Source organism: Elephas maximus, chromosome 10 (assembly GCF_024166365.1).
Source record: "Elephas maximus indicus isolate mEleMax1 chromosome 10, mEleMax1 primary haplotype, whole genome shotgun sequence".
NCBI classification, from domain to species: domain Eukaryota; kingdom Metazoa; phylum Chordata; class Mammalia; order Proboscidea; family Elephantidae; genus Elephas; species Elephas maximus.
Window position 1 is genome coordinate 42,145,505 of NC_064828.1, and position 16,129 is coordinate 42,161,633.

General features: G+C 38.5%; 2 protein-coding genes across 6 annotated transcripts in view; both read right to left on the minus strand.

The window, feature by feature from the left end:
• The window catches only part of PRKD1 (protein kinase D1), a 400,955-nt gene that overhangs the window by 188,635 nt on the left and 196,191 nt on the right, over positions 1–16,129 (minus strand). The window contains exon 1 of one of the 4 annotated variants that reach the window (XM_049898957.1): positions 3,482–3,599. The exons of the other annotated variants lie outside the window; for them this stretch is intronic. The gene's annotated coding sequence lies outside the window, so the exon portion shown is untranslated. Of the gene's footprint in view, positions 1–3,481; positions 3,600–16,129 lie in introns of those variants that run through there. 4 annotated transcript variants of the gene reach the window in all.
• LOC126084369 (uncharacterized) overlaps positions 1–16,129 on the minus strand; it is a 410,348-nt gene that overhangs the window by 23,531 nt on the left and 370,688 nt on the right. The gene's annotated exons all lie outside the window — the stretch shown is intronic.

Consider the following 16,129-nt stretch of genomic DNA (forward strand, 5'->3'; position numbering starts at 1 on the left):
CGAACTTTGCCAAAGGCTTTTTTCTTGTTCAGTCTGTTAATATGGTGAATTACACTGATTTTCAGATGCTAAATCAACTTTGCATTCCTGAAATAAATCTCACTTGTTCTTGATGTATTTTTATATATTAATGCTGGATTTGATTTGCTAGTATCTTGTTGAGAATATGTGCATGAAGGATACAGTAGGTTGAATTGTGAGATCCCCACCCCACCCCCCTGAAGATATGTTGGTATCTTATTTGGAGATAGAGTCTTTGCAGATGATATCAAGTTAAGATGAGGTTATACGGGATTAGAAAGAAAAAAAAGTTTTTTTTTTTAGGGTGGGCCCTAAATCCAATGATCGATGTCCTTATACAGAGAGACAGATTTGGATATATGCAGATACAGAAGAATAGAGAAGTCCACGTGAAGACAGAGGCAGAGATTACAGTGATGCAGCTACATAACAAGGATGAGTAAGGACTGATGCACTCTACCACAGGCTAGGAGACAGGCAAGAAGAGATTCTTCCCTAGAGTCTTCAGACAGATCAGGGCTGTGCTGACACTTTCATTTTGGACTTTTCGCCTCCAGAACCGTGACAGAATAAATTTCTGTTTTAAGCCACCAAGATTGTGGTAATTGGCTATGGCAGCACTAGGAAACTAAATCATTCTGTTTTTATTTTTGTTTTTCTCCCTTGTAATGTCTGCCTGGATTTGATGTAAGAGTAATGTTGGCCTTATACAACTAGTTGGGGAAAGACTTACTCTGGAAAGGTTTATGTAGAAATAGTACTATTTCCTCCTTAAAATTTTTATCAAATTCTCTAATGCAGCCATCTAGGCCTGGGTTTTTCTCTTTTGGAAGGTCTGCAACTACATATTCAATTTCCTTAATAGATATAGGACTATTTAGATTTTCCATTTCTTCTTCAGCAAGTTTTGGAAGTTTATGTTTTCAAAGAAGCTGTCCACATCATCCAAGTTGTTAAATGTATGGGCATAAAAGTTGTCATATTATTCTCTTACTATCCTTTTAATGTCTGTGGGTTCTATCAGGATATAGCCTTATTAATTTTTGGTATTTGTAATATTGTCTTCTTTTTGTCTTGGTAAGTCTGTTTAGGCGTTTATCAATTTTAACTTTTCTTTTTCAATGAATCAGCTTTGGCTTTCATAGACTTCCTCTATTATTTCCTGCTTTCAATTTCATAAGTTTCTTCTCTTATCTTTGTTACGTCCTTCCTTTTACTTGGTTTTGATTTAATTTGATCTTAAAGTGGAAGCCTAGATTTTTTAATTTACATTTATTTATTTTTCTTCCTTTTTAATATGAGCACTTAATGCAATAAATATCCCTTTAAGAACTTCTTTAAAAGCATTCCACAAATTTGATATTCTGCCTTTTTATTTTCATTCATTGAAAATATCTTCTGATTTCCTCTTTGACACATGGCCTATTCAGAAGAGTACATGTAATGTCCAAATATTCAAAGATTTTCCAGATACCTTAAATCTCTCTGATTCTATATATTTCAATTTAGTTTCTTGTACACAACAAATATTTGATTGGGGTATTTATATTATCTACATTTAGTATAAATGGCAATTAAGGCTACCATCTTATAATCTTTTTTCTGTTGATCCCATCTCTTCCTTGCTCCTTTTTGTTTTGTTTTTTCTTTTCCTCTGTGACGTTAAGTATTTCTTGGTCCTTCCTTTTACTTCTCTTGGCTTATTAACCATATCTCCTTGCTTAATTATTTGATACACTTTCACATGGAACACAAGGATCTTACACCTGTGCATTTCTATTCCATCATTCATTCCTTTGGACTATGTATTTTACATCCACACACATGGATGGTGTTAGAAACACCAAATACAATGCTAATATTTTTGCTTTAAACAATCAATAGCTTTTCAAATAAATTTTAAAATAATAAAGGGTCTTTTACATATACTCAAAAGGTTACTATTTCTGCCACTCTTCACTGCTTTGTGTAGAACCAAATAGCTATATATTACCATTTTCTTCAGTCAAAAGAACTTTCCCTTATATTTCTTATAGTGTAAGTTTGATGTCAACAAATTTGCTTAGATTTTGCCTGGGAAAATCTTTATTTCACTCTCACTTTTGAAAGATATTTTTGCTGTATACAGAATTCTATATTAATAATATTTTTAGCACTTTAAAATTTCATACTATTGTCTGCTGCCTTGTTTCTGAGGACAAATCTGGATTATTTTTTTCTCCTGTATGTTATGAGTCAGAATCGACTTGATGCCAAACAACAACAATGCTTTGTTTCTCTTTCCTGATTATTTAAAATTTTTATTTTCATGACTTACTTTTAAAAATATGATAACGAAGGGGGCGGAGCCAAGATGGAGGATTGGTTAGACACACCTTACCATCCCCTTACAGCAAAGACCTGGAAAACTAAGTGAAACAAATCCAGAAAACAATCCTGGAACCCTGAACATCAAAAAGTAAGGAAAAAGAACTGAATTGAACACTGACTGGAAGGAAAACTTGAATGAACACAGCAAGGGAGGAGTAATACGAAATGGAGGGGCTCTACTAACTGTCCCAGCTCAACATGGACATCTTAAGACAAAGTTAGATGTAAACCTAGGAGAGGAAAACATGGAGGCAAACACTATACAGACATATTGGGAGAGAAGCAAGAGCAGGGAGAGAGCTGAGATCCAGAACCAGACAGCCCAAAACAGTAGTCCCCAATCTCGGGGGTGAGTGGGGCACACAAGACGGTGGAAGTGCAGGGTGGTGGCAGGACATCTCCCACCTGAACAGATCCTAGATGGCCCTCCCCAATTCACATTTGGTTGGGACTAGGTATGGAATGCTTGCTGCTGCAGACATGAAAGGTCTGGGCATAAACATCCACTAACCATATGGGCACACACCTCCTACCCCCATCCTCCTGTGTGCAACTGATAGGGGACCCCATACCCAGGACACACCAACTGACCAGGGTCCATAACACGAGCACTCCACCCCAGCAACATCTACTACCCGCCTCTTCCCACCAGACAAATGGTGGTGGTAGGTACCCTCCAGTGCATGTGCCCGAATGCCACCTACACACACACCTCAGCATTCAAGCAGTGGCAGAGACCATGTGCGACCATGCATGCACCCACTCTACAGTAGCAACCAGCCCAGCCTGGCAACAGGTGGCAGAAACACAACTGTATGTGTGTCTGCCCTCCAGTCCCTCTTCCTTCCCCCCATCTGGCAAGAGGCGCCGGAGGCACATGTGTACATATACCTGCTGCTCCCATTCCCCTCCAACCATTCAGTGAGAGGCCCAGGCATGACTGCCTGCTGCTCCCCGTGTCCTCCCATCCCAGCTAGAGGCACTGGCATCGTGATCATGCTCACACCAACCTGCCACTCCCACCCCTTCCCCCTTTTGGTGAGAGGCACCAGCATAGCAGTGTGCATGTGCCCACCCACTGTTTCCTCACCCTTCATCTGCCCGATAAGAGGCACCGATGGCACGTCTGTGTACACGTCTGCTGCTCCCTCCCATTTCCCCCAACCAAATGAGAGGTGCAGGCAGTTCAACCCATGTGTGCTTACTGGATGCTCCTCCCTGCCCCCTCCACCTGGCAAGAGGCGTGGGCATCACGACTGTGAGCGTGCCTGCCTACTGCTCCCTTCCCCCTCCCCTTGCCTGGTATGAGGCACCGGAGGCATGAGTGCACCCACTCTTTGCTCCCACCCCTCCCCCGGCCCAGTGAGAGGCACCCATGGCATGACTACACACACGCCCACTCGCCACTTCCCCCCTCCTTCTGCTTGACATGAGGTGGAGCCAGCACAACTGCACACACTCAACACCCACCTCCAAACCATCCACCTCCCCATCATCTGGTGAGTGGCAATGACCATGCCGTCATTCACACAACATACCCACCACACCTGTGGCCCAATATACTCAATATGAACCACTCCTCACTCCCACGCCATCAGGATGATGACAGGTGGCAGCCAACCCTCACCCAGGCTGTCCTCAAGCTGCCCAGCAAGACCAGAGAACAAAGTCCCATGCTCACCCATCTAGCTCCTACCGCACCCACCCAAAGACAGATGGTGAGTGCTCAAATGTGGCCAGACTGCTGACCAGAGTAGCATGCCAGCACTGCCTGTTGGACACACCAAAACAAAAAATTAGGATACAGAAAACAAATATACAATTACTAAAAACAATATAATAACACTTTAAAGCCTCAGAGACAACAAAGGACCAAAATAAGAACCAGAAAACCTCCCTGAAGAAGAAAAGATCATCGAACTACAGAATAAGGAATTCAAAAGACTTATATATAGAACCTCCAAGAGATCGAAGAAAACACAGGCAAAACAAAAGGAAGACATACACGAAATGAAGGAAGGCACAGACAAAACACTAGAAGAATTTAGGAAAACAACACATGAACAAAATGACAAAATAAAGACAATTAAAAACCATACAAAATCAGCAATCTTAAATCTGGAAGGTTAACAATAAAGTTTCAGAAAGCGACAACTCAATGTAAGGACACAAGAGTAGAACTGAAGCAATGGAAGACCAAATCAATGAAATAGAGAACAAATCCCTTGATATTAGCTTGTTTGAGGAACAATCAGAAAAAAGAGTGAAGAAAACCTAAGGGTTAAGTGGGACACTATCAAGAGGAATAATCTACATGTGATTGGAATCCCAGAACAGGAAGAGGATAAAAAGCACAGAAAGAATATTTGAAGATTTGCTGGCAGAAACTTCCCTAATATGAAAGATGAAAAGATATTCATCCAAGAAGCACAACGAAACCCATACAAGATAGATCCCAAAAGAAAATCACAAGGACACATTATAATAAAACTCTCTAATGCCAAAGACAAAAAAACACTCCTGAGAGGAGTTAGGGAAAAATAAAAGCTCACCTACAAAGGGAACCAGTACAAATAAGCTCTGACTTTTTGGCAGAAATAATGCAGGCAAGAAGGTGGGAATGGTTTGAAATATATACAACCCTGAAAGAAAAAAATTACCAACCAAGAATTATATACCCAGCAAAAATGTCCCTCAAATATGATGGTAAAATTAGCACATTTCCAGATAAAGTTAAGGGAATTTGTAAAAACCAGACCAGACTTGCAAGAAATATTAAAGAGTGTCCTACAGACAGAGAACTGACAACATAGACAACAACCTGAGATGAGGACACACAACAGCATCAGCTAGATACCAACCCAGATAAAGAAGTCCAAAAAATAAAATAACACTGAAAGACTGAAAACAGGGACCCAGATATGTCACTCTGTAAATGATGACAACTGCAAAACAAAAAAGGGGGAATAAATGGTATAGTTATAGAACTTCCATATAGAGAGGAAGCCAAGGCAATATCAGGAAATAAAAGGCTGCTTTAAATTCAGGAAGACAAAGGTTAGTTTTAGGGTAACTACAAAGAAAATTAACAAACCTACTTATCAAAAGAAAAAAACCATAAAAACTCCGTAAATACATAATCAACAACGACAGAAGCAAAAAGAAAATCCACAAAAAATCCCAGCACAAGAAATTAAGCAGAACAAAGAAACCATCGACACAACAACAAAAAGAATAATAGACAGCAGTGAACTCATATTTGTTGATAATCACACTGAATGTAAATGGATTAAATGTACCAGGAAAGAGACAGAGAATGGCCGAATGGATTATTTAAAAAAAAAAAAAAAAAAAAAAGACCCATCAAGAGACAACCTTAGACACAAAGATACAAATGAACTAAAACTTAAAGGATGGAAAAAGATATATCAGACAAACAATAACAACAACAACAAAAGCAGGAGTGGAAATATTAACCTCTGACAAAACAGACTTTAAGGCAAAATTTACAATTTACCAAGACAAGGAAGGACTTTTATACAATGAGTAAAGGGTAAATCCTCCAAGAGGACATAGCCTTAATAAATATATATGCACCAAATGACAAGGCTCCAAAATACATAAAACAAACTCTAAGAGTATTGAAAATAGAAATAGACAGTTGCACAATAATAGTAGGTGACTTTAATGCATGAATTTTGGAAAAGGACGAAACAACTAGAAAGAAACTCAACAAAGATAAAATTCTAAACACCACAATAAACCAATGAGACCTCATATACGTATCAAGAATGCTCTGCCGATGAGCATCAAAGTACACATTCTTTCTCCCCACACGTGGATCATTCTCTAGAACAGACCATATTTTAGGTCACAAAGCAAGCCACAATAAATTTGACAACAACACAAAGCATTTTCTCTGACCAAAACACTATAAAAGGGGAAATCAATAACAGGAAGAGCAATGAAAAAAAATCAAATACATGAAAATTGAATATCACCTTGCTTAAAAGCCACTGGGTAACTGAAGAAATCAAAGATTAAACAAAAAAAGCTCCTAGAATTAAAACACAACATATCAAAACCTCTGAGACAGAGCAAAAGCACTACTCAGAGGGCAACTTACAGTTATAAATACAAACAACAAAAGAGAAAAAAGGTCAAACATCAAAGCATTAATACCATAACTTGTATAAACAGGAAGAGAGCTGCAAAAGAAGCCCACAGTAACCAGAAGAAAGGAAATAATAAAGATTGGAGCAGAAATAAATGAAATAGGAACAGAAAAGTAGAAAGAATCAACAACACTAGACATTAGTTCTTTGAAAAGATCAATAAAATCAACAAACCACTGGCCAAATTGACAAAAGAAAAACATGAGAAGACATAAATTACCCCAATAAGAAATGAGATGGGTGACATAACAACAGAACCAAACAAAATAAAAAGGATCATAACACAATATTATGAAAAACTGTAGACCAACAAATTTGAAAACCTAAAGGAAATGGACAAATTTCTAGAAACACACTACCTACTTAATCTAACAAAAACTGAAGTAGAAAGTCTGAACAGACCCAGAACAAAAGAAGAAACTGATGAAGTAAAAAAAAAAAAATTCCCAACTGAAAAAAGCCCTGGCCTAGATAAATTTACTGGAAAATTCTAACATTCAAAGAAGAACTCACACCAATGCTACTAAAACCATTTCAGAGCACAGAAAAGGAAGGAATACTCCCGAACTCATTCCATCAGCATCACCCTGATACCAAAGCCAGGCAAAGACACTACCAAAAAAAAAAAAAAGTACACACCAATATCCCTCATGAATATAGACACAAAAATTCTCAACAAAATTCTAGCCAATAGAACTTAACAGCATATGAAAAAAATAATACATCAAGATTAAGTGGGATTCATATCAGGTATGCAAGGATGGTTCAACATTATGAAATCAATCAATGTAATCCACCACTTAAATAAAACAAAAGAACACCATGATCATCTTAATCAATGCAGAAATGTAACTGATTAAGTCCAAAACCCATTCCTGATTAAAATTCTCAGCAAAATACAAATAGAAGGGAAATTCCTCAACATAATAAATGACATTTACACAGAACGAATAGCCAACATTATTCTCAACAAAGAGAGACTGAAAACATTCATCTAGAAAATGGGGCCTAGACAAGGATGCTCTTTATTACCACTTCTATTCAACACTGTACCGGAAGTCCTAGCTGAGCAATCAGGCAAGAAAAGGAAATAAAGTGCATTCAAATTGGCAAGGAAGAAGTAAAACTATCTCTATTCACAGATGATATGACACTATACATAGAAAATCGAAATGACTCCACAGCAAAGCTGCTGGAACTAACAGAAGGATTCAGCAAAGTAGCAGAATACAAGATCAACATACAAAAATTTGTTGGATTCCTCTACTCTAACAAAAAGAACTTTTAAAAGGAAATCAGGAAATCAATATCATTTACAATAGCGCCACCCCCCCCAATAAAATATCTACGAATAAATCCATGGACATAAAAGACCTATATAAGGAAAACTACAAAACACTACTTCAAGAAACCAAAAAAGACCTACATGAACGGAAAACCACACCATGCTTATAGATAGGAAGATTTAACATTGTGAAAATGTACAATACTATGATCTGTAGATATAATGCAATACCGATGCAAATTCCAATAGCATTCTTTAATGAGAGGGAAAAACTAGTCACAAAATTTATATGGAAGGGAAAGGGGTCACAGATAAGAAAAGTACTATTGAAAAAGAAGAAAAAACTAGGAGGCCTCACACTTCCTGATCTCAGAATCTACTACACAGCCATGGGAGTAAGAACAGCCTGGCATTGATACAGTAACAGACATACAGACCAATGGAACAAAACTGAAAACCCAAACATAAATCCATCCACCACCTATGGACAGCTAACCTTTGGCAAAGGGCCAAAGTCCATTAAATGGGGAAGAGACAGTCTCTTTAACAAATGGTGCTGGCAAAACTGGGTATCTATCTGCAGAAAAATGAAACAGGAGACATACCTTACACCATTCATAACTAACTCAAAATGGATCAAAGAGCTAAATATAAAACCTACAACTATAAAGATCATGGAAGAAAAAACAGGGATAATCTTAGGGGCCTTAATACATGACACAAACAGTATAACAATCATAGCTAAAAATGTGTAAATAGCAGAAGATAAACTAGATGAGTGGGAACTAAAAATTAAACACCTCTGCTCATCAAATGACTTCTCCAAAAGCGTAAAAAGAGAGGCTATAGACCGGAAAAAAAAACTTCAGCTACAACATATCAGACAAGCAGTTGAACTTTAACTATGTAGAAAATTTCAACACCTCAACCACAAAACGACAAACAATCCAGTTGAAAAATGGGCAAAGGACATGAACAGACACTTCACCAAAGAAGATAATCAGGCAGCTAACAAATACATGAAGAAACTCTAGGAATCATTAGAGATGCAAATTAAAACTACAGTGAAATACCATCTCAATAAACAAACAAACAAACAAAACACAGAAAACAAATGCTGGCAAGGTTGTGGGGAGACTGAAACTCTTATACACTGCTGTTGGGAATGTAAAATGGTACAACCATTACGGAAAATGATATGATGCTTTTTTAAAAAGCTAGAAATAGAAATACCAGAAGATCCAGCAATCCCACTCTTAGGTATATGCCCTAGAGAATTAAGTGGCACGACACAAATAGATACATGCATGCCCATGTTCACTGCAGTATATTCACAATAGCAAAATGATGGAAACAACCCTAAGTAACCATCAACAGATGAATGGATAAACTGTGGTACATACACACAATGGAATACTACACAATGATAAAGAACAATGATGAATGTGAAACATCTCACAACATAGATGAATCTGTAGGGCATGAAGCTGACTGAAATAAGTCAATCACCAAAAGACAAATATTGTATGAGACCACTATTATTAAAAACACACACACACACACAAATTCTTTGATAGTTACCAGGGAAGGAAGGAGTAGGAAAATGTACATTACTAGATAGATGGACACATGGTAATACTGCTAAAGGGAAAGGCAACACACTATATGTGGGGAGTCAGCACAACATGACAAAAGCAAAGGAAGACACTGAAAGGAACACAAGAACAAAGGGCACCTGCGGCAATTACTATAACATAGACAATCCTGCAACAACAGTATTAATAATTTATGAAGGGATACATAGGTAGGTAGGTAAACTAAAGAGGCGTGGGAGGGTGTAAGGGAGCACGCTTAACCTACAGATATACATTAGATTGTGGATATCTCTCCATACATATTTGTAGATGTCACATGTATACTAATATAGACAATACAGCACACAAGGGGAAGATGTCTTAGTCATCTGGTGCTTCCATAACAGCAATACCACAAGTGTATGGCTTTAACAAAGAGAAATTTATTTTCTCACAGTCTAGTAGGTTACAAGTCCAAATTCAGGGCATCGGCTTCCAGGGGAAGGCTTTCCCTCTGTCAGCTCTGGAGGAAGTACCTCGTCCTCAATCTTCCCCTGGTCAAGGAGCTTCTCAGGCACAGCGACCCCATGTCTAAAGGATGCACTCTGTTCCTGGTGCTTCTTTCTTGGTGGTATGAGGTCCTCAACTCTCTGCTCACTTCCCTTTCTTCTTATCTCTTGAGAGACAAAAGGTGGCACAAGCCACACCCCAGGGAAACTCCCTTTTGGGTCAGGGAGGTGACCTGAGTAATCCTTTTAACCACAGGCAGAGATTATGATCTATAACACATAGGAAGATCACAAAATGGAGAACTACACATGGCCTAATCAAGCTGACACATGTTTTGGGGGGCATAATTCAATCCATTATAGAAGTCATGGAAATATCTTACACACAATGAAACACCTCCCAGGATGAAGATACTAGGCTTAAAGGCTAAGGACCATAGTCTTGGGGGACATCTAGGTCAACTGGCATAACATACTGCATAAAAACAATATTCTACATCCTACTTTGTTAAGCAGCGTCTAGGATCTTATCTTAAAAGCTTGAGAGAGGGCATCTAAGTTACAACTAGCAGCCTCTTCCTGTCCAGAGTAAAGAACAGTGAAGAAAACCAAAAACTCAAGGGAGCAATTAATCCAATGGACTAAAGGACCACATGCATCACAGCCTACACGACCCCCAAGTCCAGAAGAACTAGATGGTGCCCAGCTAACACTACTAAATGCTCTGACCATGATCACAATAGAGGATCCCAGGCAGAGTGGGAGAAAAATGTAGAACTAAAAACCAAACTCATAAAAAAAGATCAGAGTTACTGGCCTGATAGAGACTGGAGGAACCAAGACTACAGACCTAAGACACCGCACTGACTTGGCATTGCAGCCATTCCCAGAGACCACCTTCCCAACAAGCAATAGACAGGCCTACAAAATAAACAAAAGAACGTGTTCCATACAAGACCATAAAGGGCACCATTTGCCCAAAAGAAAGAAGTCAGGAAGGGGTAGGAAAGGTGAGAAGGCAGGAAGGGGTAGGAAAACTAGACAAGAGGAAAACCAGGGCAGAAATGGGAGAGTGCTGACACAGTGTGGGGATCGCAACCAACGTCACGAAATACCTTTGTGTACAATTTGTTAACGGAAAATAAATTTGTTCTCTAAAGTTTCACCTAAAATACAATAAAATTAAAAAGAGAACAAAACAGGTTAAAAAAAACTAATAGTGATGTGCCTACATGTGATTTTCCTGGTGTTTATCTTGCTTGAGGTATACTGAGCATCTCATCTATGGATTTACCGATTTCAAGATACTTGGAAAACTTCTAGCCATTTATTTCAAATACTTTTCTGCCCCTTCTCTCCTGGGACTCTACTTACTTTTATATCAAACTGCCTCATATTGTCCCAGATTCACTCGGGCTCCATGGTTTTTAGTCTTTTTTTTCTCTGTATGAAGTTTGGTTTGGATAATTTCTATTGCTATGCCTTTAACTATCTTTTCTACCATACTCTCTCACTGCCGGTTAAGTTCACCCAGTGATTTTTTCATATTAGATATTATATTTTAAAGCCCTAAAAGTTCCATTTGGTTCTTTTATATATCTCCCATTTCTTTTCTCATTAAGTTCATGTTTTCATATAAATCTTTAAAAGCTGTTTTCTGATAAGTTCATCACTTCTGACATTTCTGATCTGTTTCCATTAACTAATTTTAACCCTGGCTACTGGTCACATTTTCCTGCTTCTTCATATGTGTAGTATATTTTATTGGATGCCAAATATCAGGGATTAATGTAAGTAGTTGGATTTTGTGGTCTCCTTTAAAGAATGTTGATATATATTTTGGCAGGATGTTAAGTTACTTGGAGATCAGTTTTATCCTTTCAAGGCTTGTTTTTAAGCTTTATTAGGACAGCTCAAGCATTTTCTTTACTCTAGGCATAATTTATCCTACCTACTAAAATTTTACTACTCTTACACAAAGCATAATTCTTCAAATATTTCTATCAAATGCCTCAAGTGTTCAGCAAAATCTCACCTACTTGGCTTGTAGAAAGTCAAATGTCTCTCAGCCCTAAGTGAGCTCTGGGAAGTGTTCCATTCAGAGTTTTCCCACAGCTGCTCTTGGTCCTGCTTGTGGAATTTCACCCTATGCATACTGAGATTTGTATTCAGTACTCAAATGGACCCCTAAGTAGATTTCTGGAGTCCTTTCTTTACATAAGTTCCATCTTTCCAGTATTCCCCCCATCAAATTCCTATTGTATCTCCCTCTTGGAACTCTTGTCTCTATTTCACTAAGCCAGACCTCTAGGCTCTGCTTGGTTCTCTCTTCATACACTGCAGAGTCTGGATTCTGTTACCAGGCAGAAATCTCAGGTAGTAGTACTCGCATTATTTCCCTTCTCTCAGGGATCACAGTCCTGACTGGCAGTTAGCCAACGTCGAAAATAGGCATTTTATAACTTTTGTATCATTTTCTTTGTTTACAGCAAGAGGGCATGTCCCATACCAGTTACTCCTTACAGGTGGGAGCAAAAATCGCATGTGATTTTAAGACATAGAATACTAATCTCTTCTGCTCAACACTTTGACTACTTATTTCTATGTAAACTGCATTTCCATCACTTGTCTACCAGTTTGTCATTCTGTGGTGGTTTGGCTTCTTGCTGAGATGCTGGAAGCTATGCCACCAGTAATTCAAATACCAACAGGGACACCCATGGTGGACAGCTTTCAGTGGAGCTTACAGACTAAGACAGGCTAGGAAGAAGGGCTTGGCAGTCTACTTGTGGAAAAATTGGCCAGTGAAAACCTTATGAATAGCAGCAAAACACTGTCTGGTATAGTGCTGGAGGATGAGCCCCTCAGGTTTTAAGGCACTCAAAATACTACCGGGGAAGAGCAGCCACGCAAAGTAGAGTTAACTTTGATGACACGGATGGAGTAAAGATTTCAGAATCTTCATTTGCTGATGTGGCACGACTCAAAATGAGAAGAAACAGCTGTAAACAGCAACGCAGAATGTATAAAGTAAGAATCTAGGAAAACTGGAAGTTCTCAAAAATGAAAAGGAAGGCATAAAGATCAATATCCTAGGCACCAGCAAGCTAAAATGGACTGTTATTAGCTATTTTGAATCTGACAATCCTATAGTCTACAATGTAGGCAATTAAAAATACAAGAGGAATGGCAACACATTTGTCTTAGTCATCTAGTGGGGTTATAACAGAAATATCACATGTGGATGGCTTTAACAAAGAGAAAATTATTTTCTCACAGTCTAGTAGGTTATAAGTCCAAATTCAGAGCATCAGCTCAAGGGGAAGGCTTTCCCTCTGTTGGCTCTAGAGGAAGGTTCTTGTCATCAATCTTCTCCTGGACCAGGAGATTCTCTGCACAAGAACCCTGGGTCCAAAGGATGTGCTCTGCTCCCGGCACTGCTTTCTTGGTGTTATGAGGTCCCCAACTTTCTGCTTGCTTCCCTTTCTTTTACCCTTATAAGATACAAGGTGGTGCAGGCCACAACCCAGGGAAACTCCCTTTACATTGGATCAGGGACGTGACCCAAGCGAGGGTGTTACATCTCACCCTAATCTTTAACCACAGGCAGAGATTATGATTCATAACACATAGGAAAATCACAAACACTAATGACTGAAGACCAGAAGATTTGTGGGATGAAGTCAATAACATCAGACATAAAGAAAGGAAAAGGGTATTAAAAAGATAGGAAAGAGAAAAAAAAAAGATCAAAATGGATGTCAGAAGAGAATCTTAAACTTGTTATTGAAAGTTGAGTAGCTAAAGCAAAAGAAAGAAATGATGAAGTAAAAGAGCTGAACAGAAGATTTCAAAGGACCACTCAAGAAGCCAAAGTATTATAATGAAATGTGCAAAGACCTGGAGTTAGAAAACCTGAAGGGAAGAACACGCTCAGTGTTTCTCAAGCTGAAAGAACTCAAGAAAGAAAGAATTCAAACCTCGAGTTGTAATTTTGAAGGATTCTGTGGGCAATATATTGACCAATGCAGGAAACACCAAAAAAAGATGGAAGGAATACACAGAGTAACTATCAAAAATAATTGGTCAATATTCAACCATTTCAGGAAGTAGTATATGATCAAACACCAATGGTATTGATGGAAGAAGTCCAATCTGTACTGAAAACCTTGTAGAAAAACAAGGTTACAGGAAGTGACAGAATACTAATTGAGATGTTTCAACAAACTAATGCAGCACTGCAGGTGCTCACTCATCCATACCAAGAAATTTAAAGGACAGCTACCTGGCCAACCGACTGGAACAGCTCCATATTTGTGCCCATTCCAAAGAAAGGCAATACAACAGAATGCAGAATTAACAAACAATATCACGCACTAGTAAAATTTTGCTGAAGATCATTCAAAAGTAATTGCAGTAGTACATTGACAAGAAATTGTCAGAAGTTCAAGCCAGATTTAGAAGAGGACACAGAAAAACGGATGTCACTGCCAATGTCCTATGCATCTTGGCTGAAAGCAGAGAATACCAGAAAGATGTTTACCTGTGTTTTATTGACTATGCAAAGGCATTCGATTGTATGGATTGTAACAAATTACAGATAACATTGAGAAGAATGAGAATTCCAGGACACTTAATTGTGCACATGAGGAACCTTTGCATAGATTAAGAGGCAGTCGTTGAAACAGAACAACGGGCTACTACTACATAGTTTAAAATCAAAAAAGTTATGTGTCAGGGTTGTATCCTCTTACCATACTTATTCAATCTGTATGATGCTCAAATAATCTGAGAAGCTGGACTAGATGAAGAACAATGTGGCATCAGGATTAGAGGAAGACTCATTAACAACCTGCGATAAGCAGACAACATAACTTTTCTTGCTGAAAGTGAAGAGGACTTGAAGCACTTAACTGATGAAGGTCAAAGACTACAGCCTTCAGTATGGTTTACGCCTCAACATAAAGAAAACAAAAATCCTCACAAATGAACCAATAAGGAACATTGTAGTAAACTGAGAAAAGATTGAAGTTGTCAAGGATTTCATTTTACTTGGATCCACAATCAACGCCCATGGAAGCAGCAGTCTAGAAATCAATGTATTGCAATAAGTAAATCTGCTGCAAAAGACTTCATTAAAGTGTTGAAAAGCAAAGATATCACTATGAGGATTAAGGTGTACCAGACCCAAGCCACGGTATTCTCAATGCATGCAAAAGCTGAACAATGAATAAGCAAGATGAAAGAAGAATTGATGCCTTTGAATTATGGTGTTGGCAAAGAGTACTGAATATACCATGGACTGCCAGAAGAAAAAACAAGCCTGTCTTGTAACAAGTACAGCCAGATTGCTCCTCAGAACCAAGGATGGCAAGACTTAATCTCACATACTTTGGACATGTTATCAGGGGGAACCAGTCTCTGGAGAAGGACATCATGACTGGTAAGGTAGAGGATCAGTGAAAAAGAGGAAGACCTTCCAGATGGATTGACACAGTGGCTGCAACAATCGGTTCAAACATAATAATGATTGTAAGGATGGAGCAAGACCAAGTAGTGTTTCCTTCTGTTGTACATAGGGTGACTATGAGTCAGAACACATTTTAGGGCACCTAACAACAAAAAAACTGCATTTGTATGAAAAGTAAGTTACAGGGGTATCGACAGAGCAGATTAATTTCTAAAGGGATACTGTATCTTTGAAGTCCTCTCAAACTTTTTGCTCTCTCCTCTCAATTCTCTTTTACCTGTTGCTGTAAGTTGACTCTGACTCATATCAACCCCATAGGACAGAGTAGAACTGCTCTACTGAGTTTTCCAGGGGCCACCGGTGGATTTGAACTCCTGACTTTTTGGTTAGCAACCAAGCTCTTAACCACTGCACCATCAGGGCTCTGTTAAGATGAGTAGTCACAGGATAAAAATACATAATTAAAAAATTATCATTCAACTCTCAGACCCCAGTAATACTGGGTTAAATTTTACCTGTTAAAGGATTATTCCTGATTAGAATACAAATGTTCGTCGAAGTATAGCGCATTAATTAATTCACAGATCCTTTTACTATAAAAACCAAATCGGTTGCCTTGGAGTCAATTTTGGCTCATAGCAACCCTATGGGACAGAGTATAACTGCCCCATTTCCAAGAAGTGGCTGGTGGATTCGAACTACTGACTTCTTGGTAGGCAGCTGAG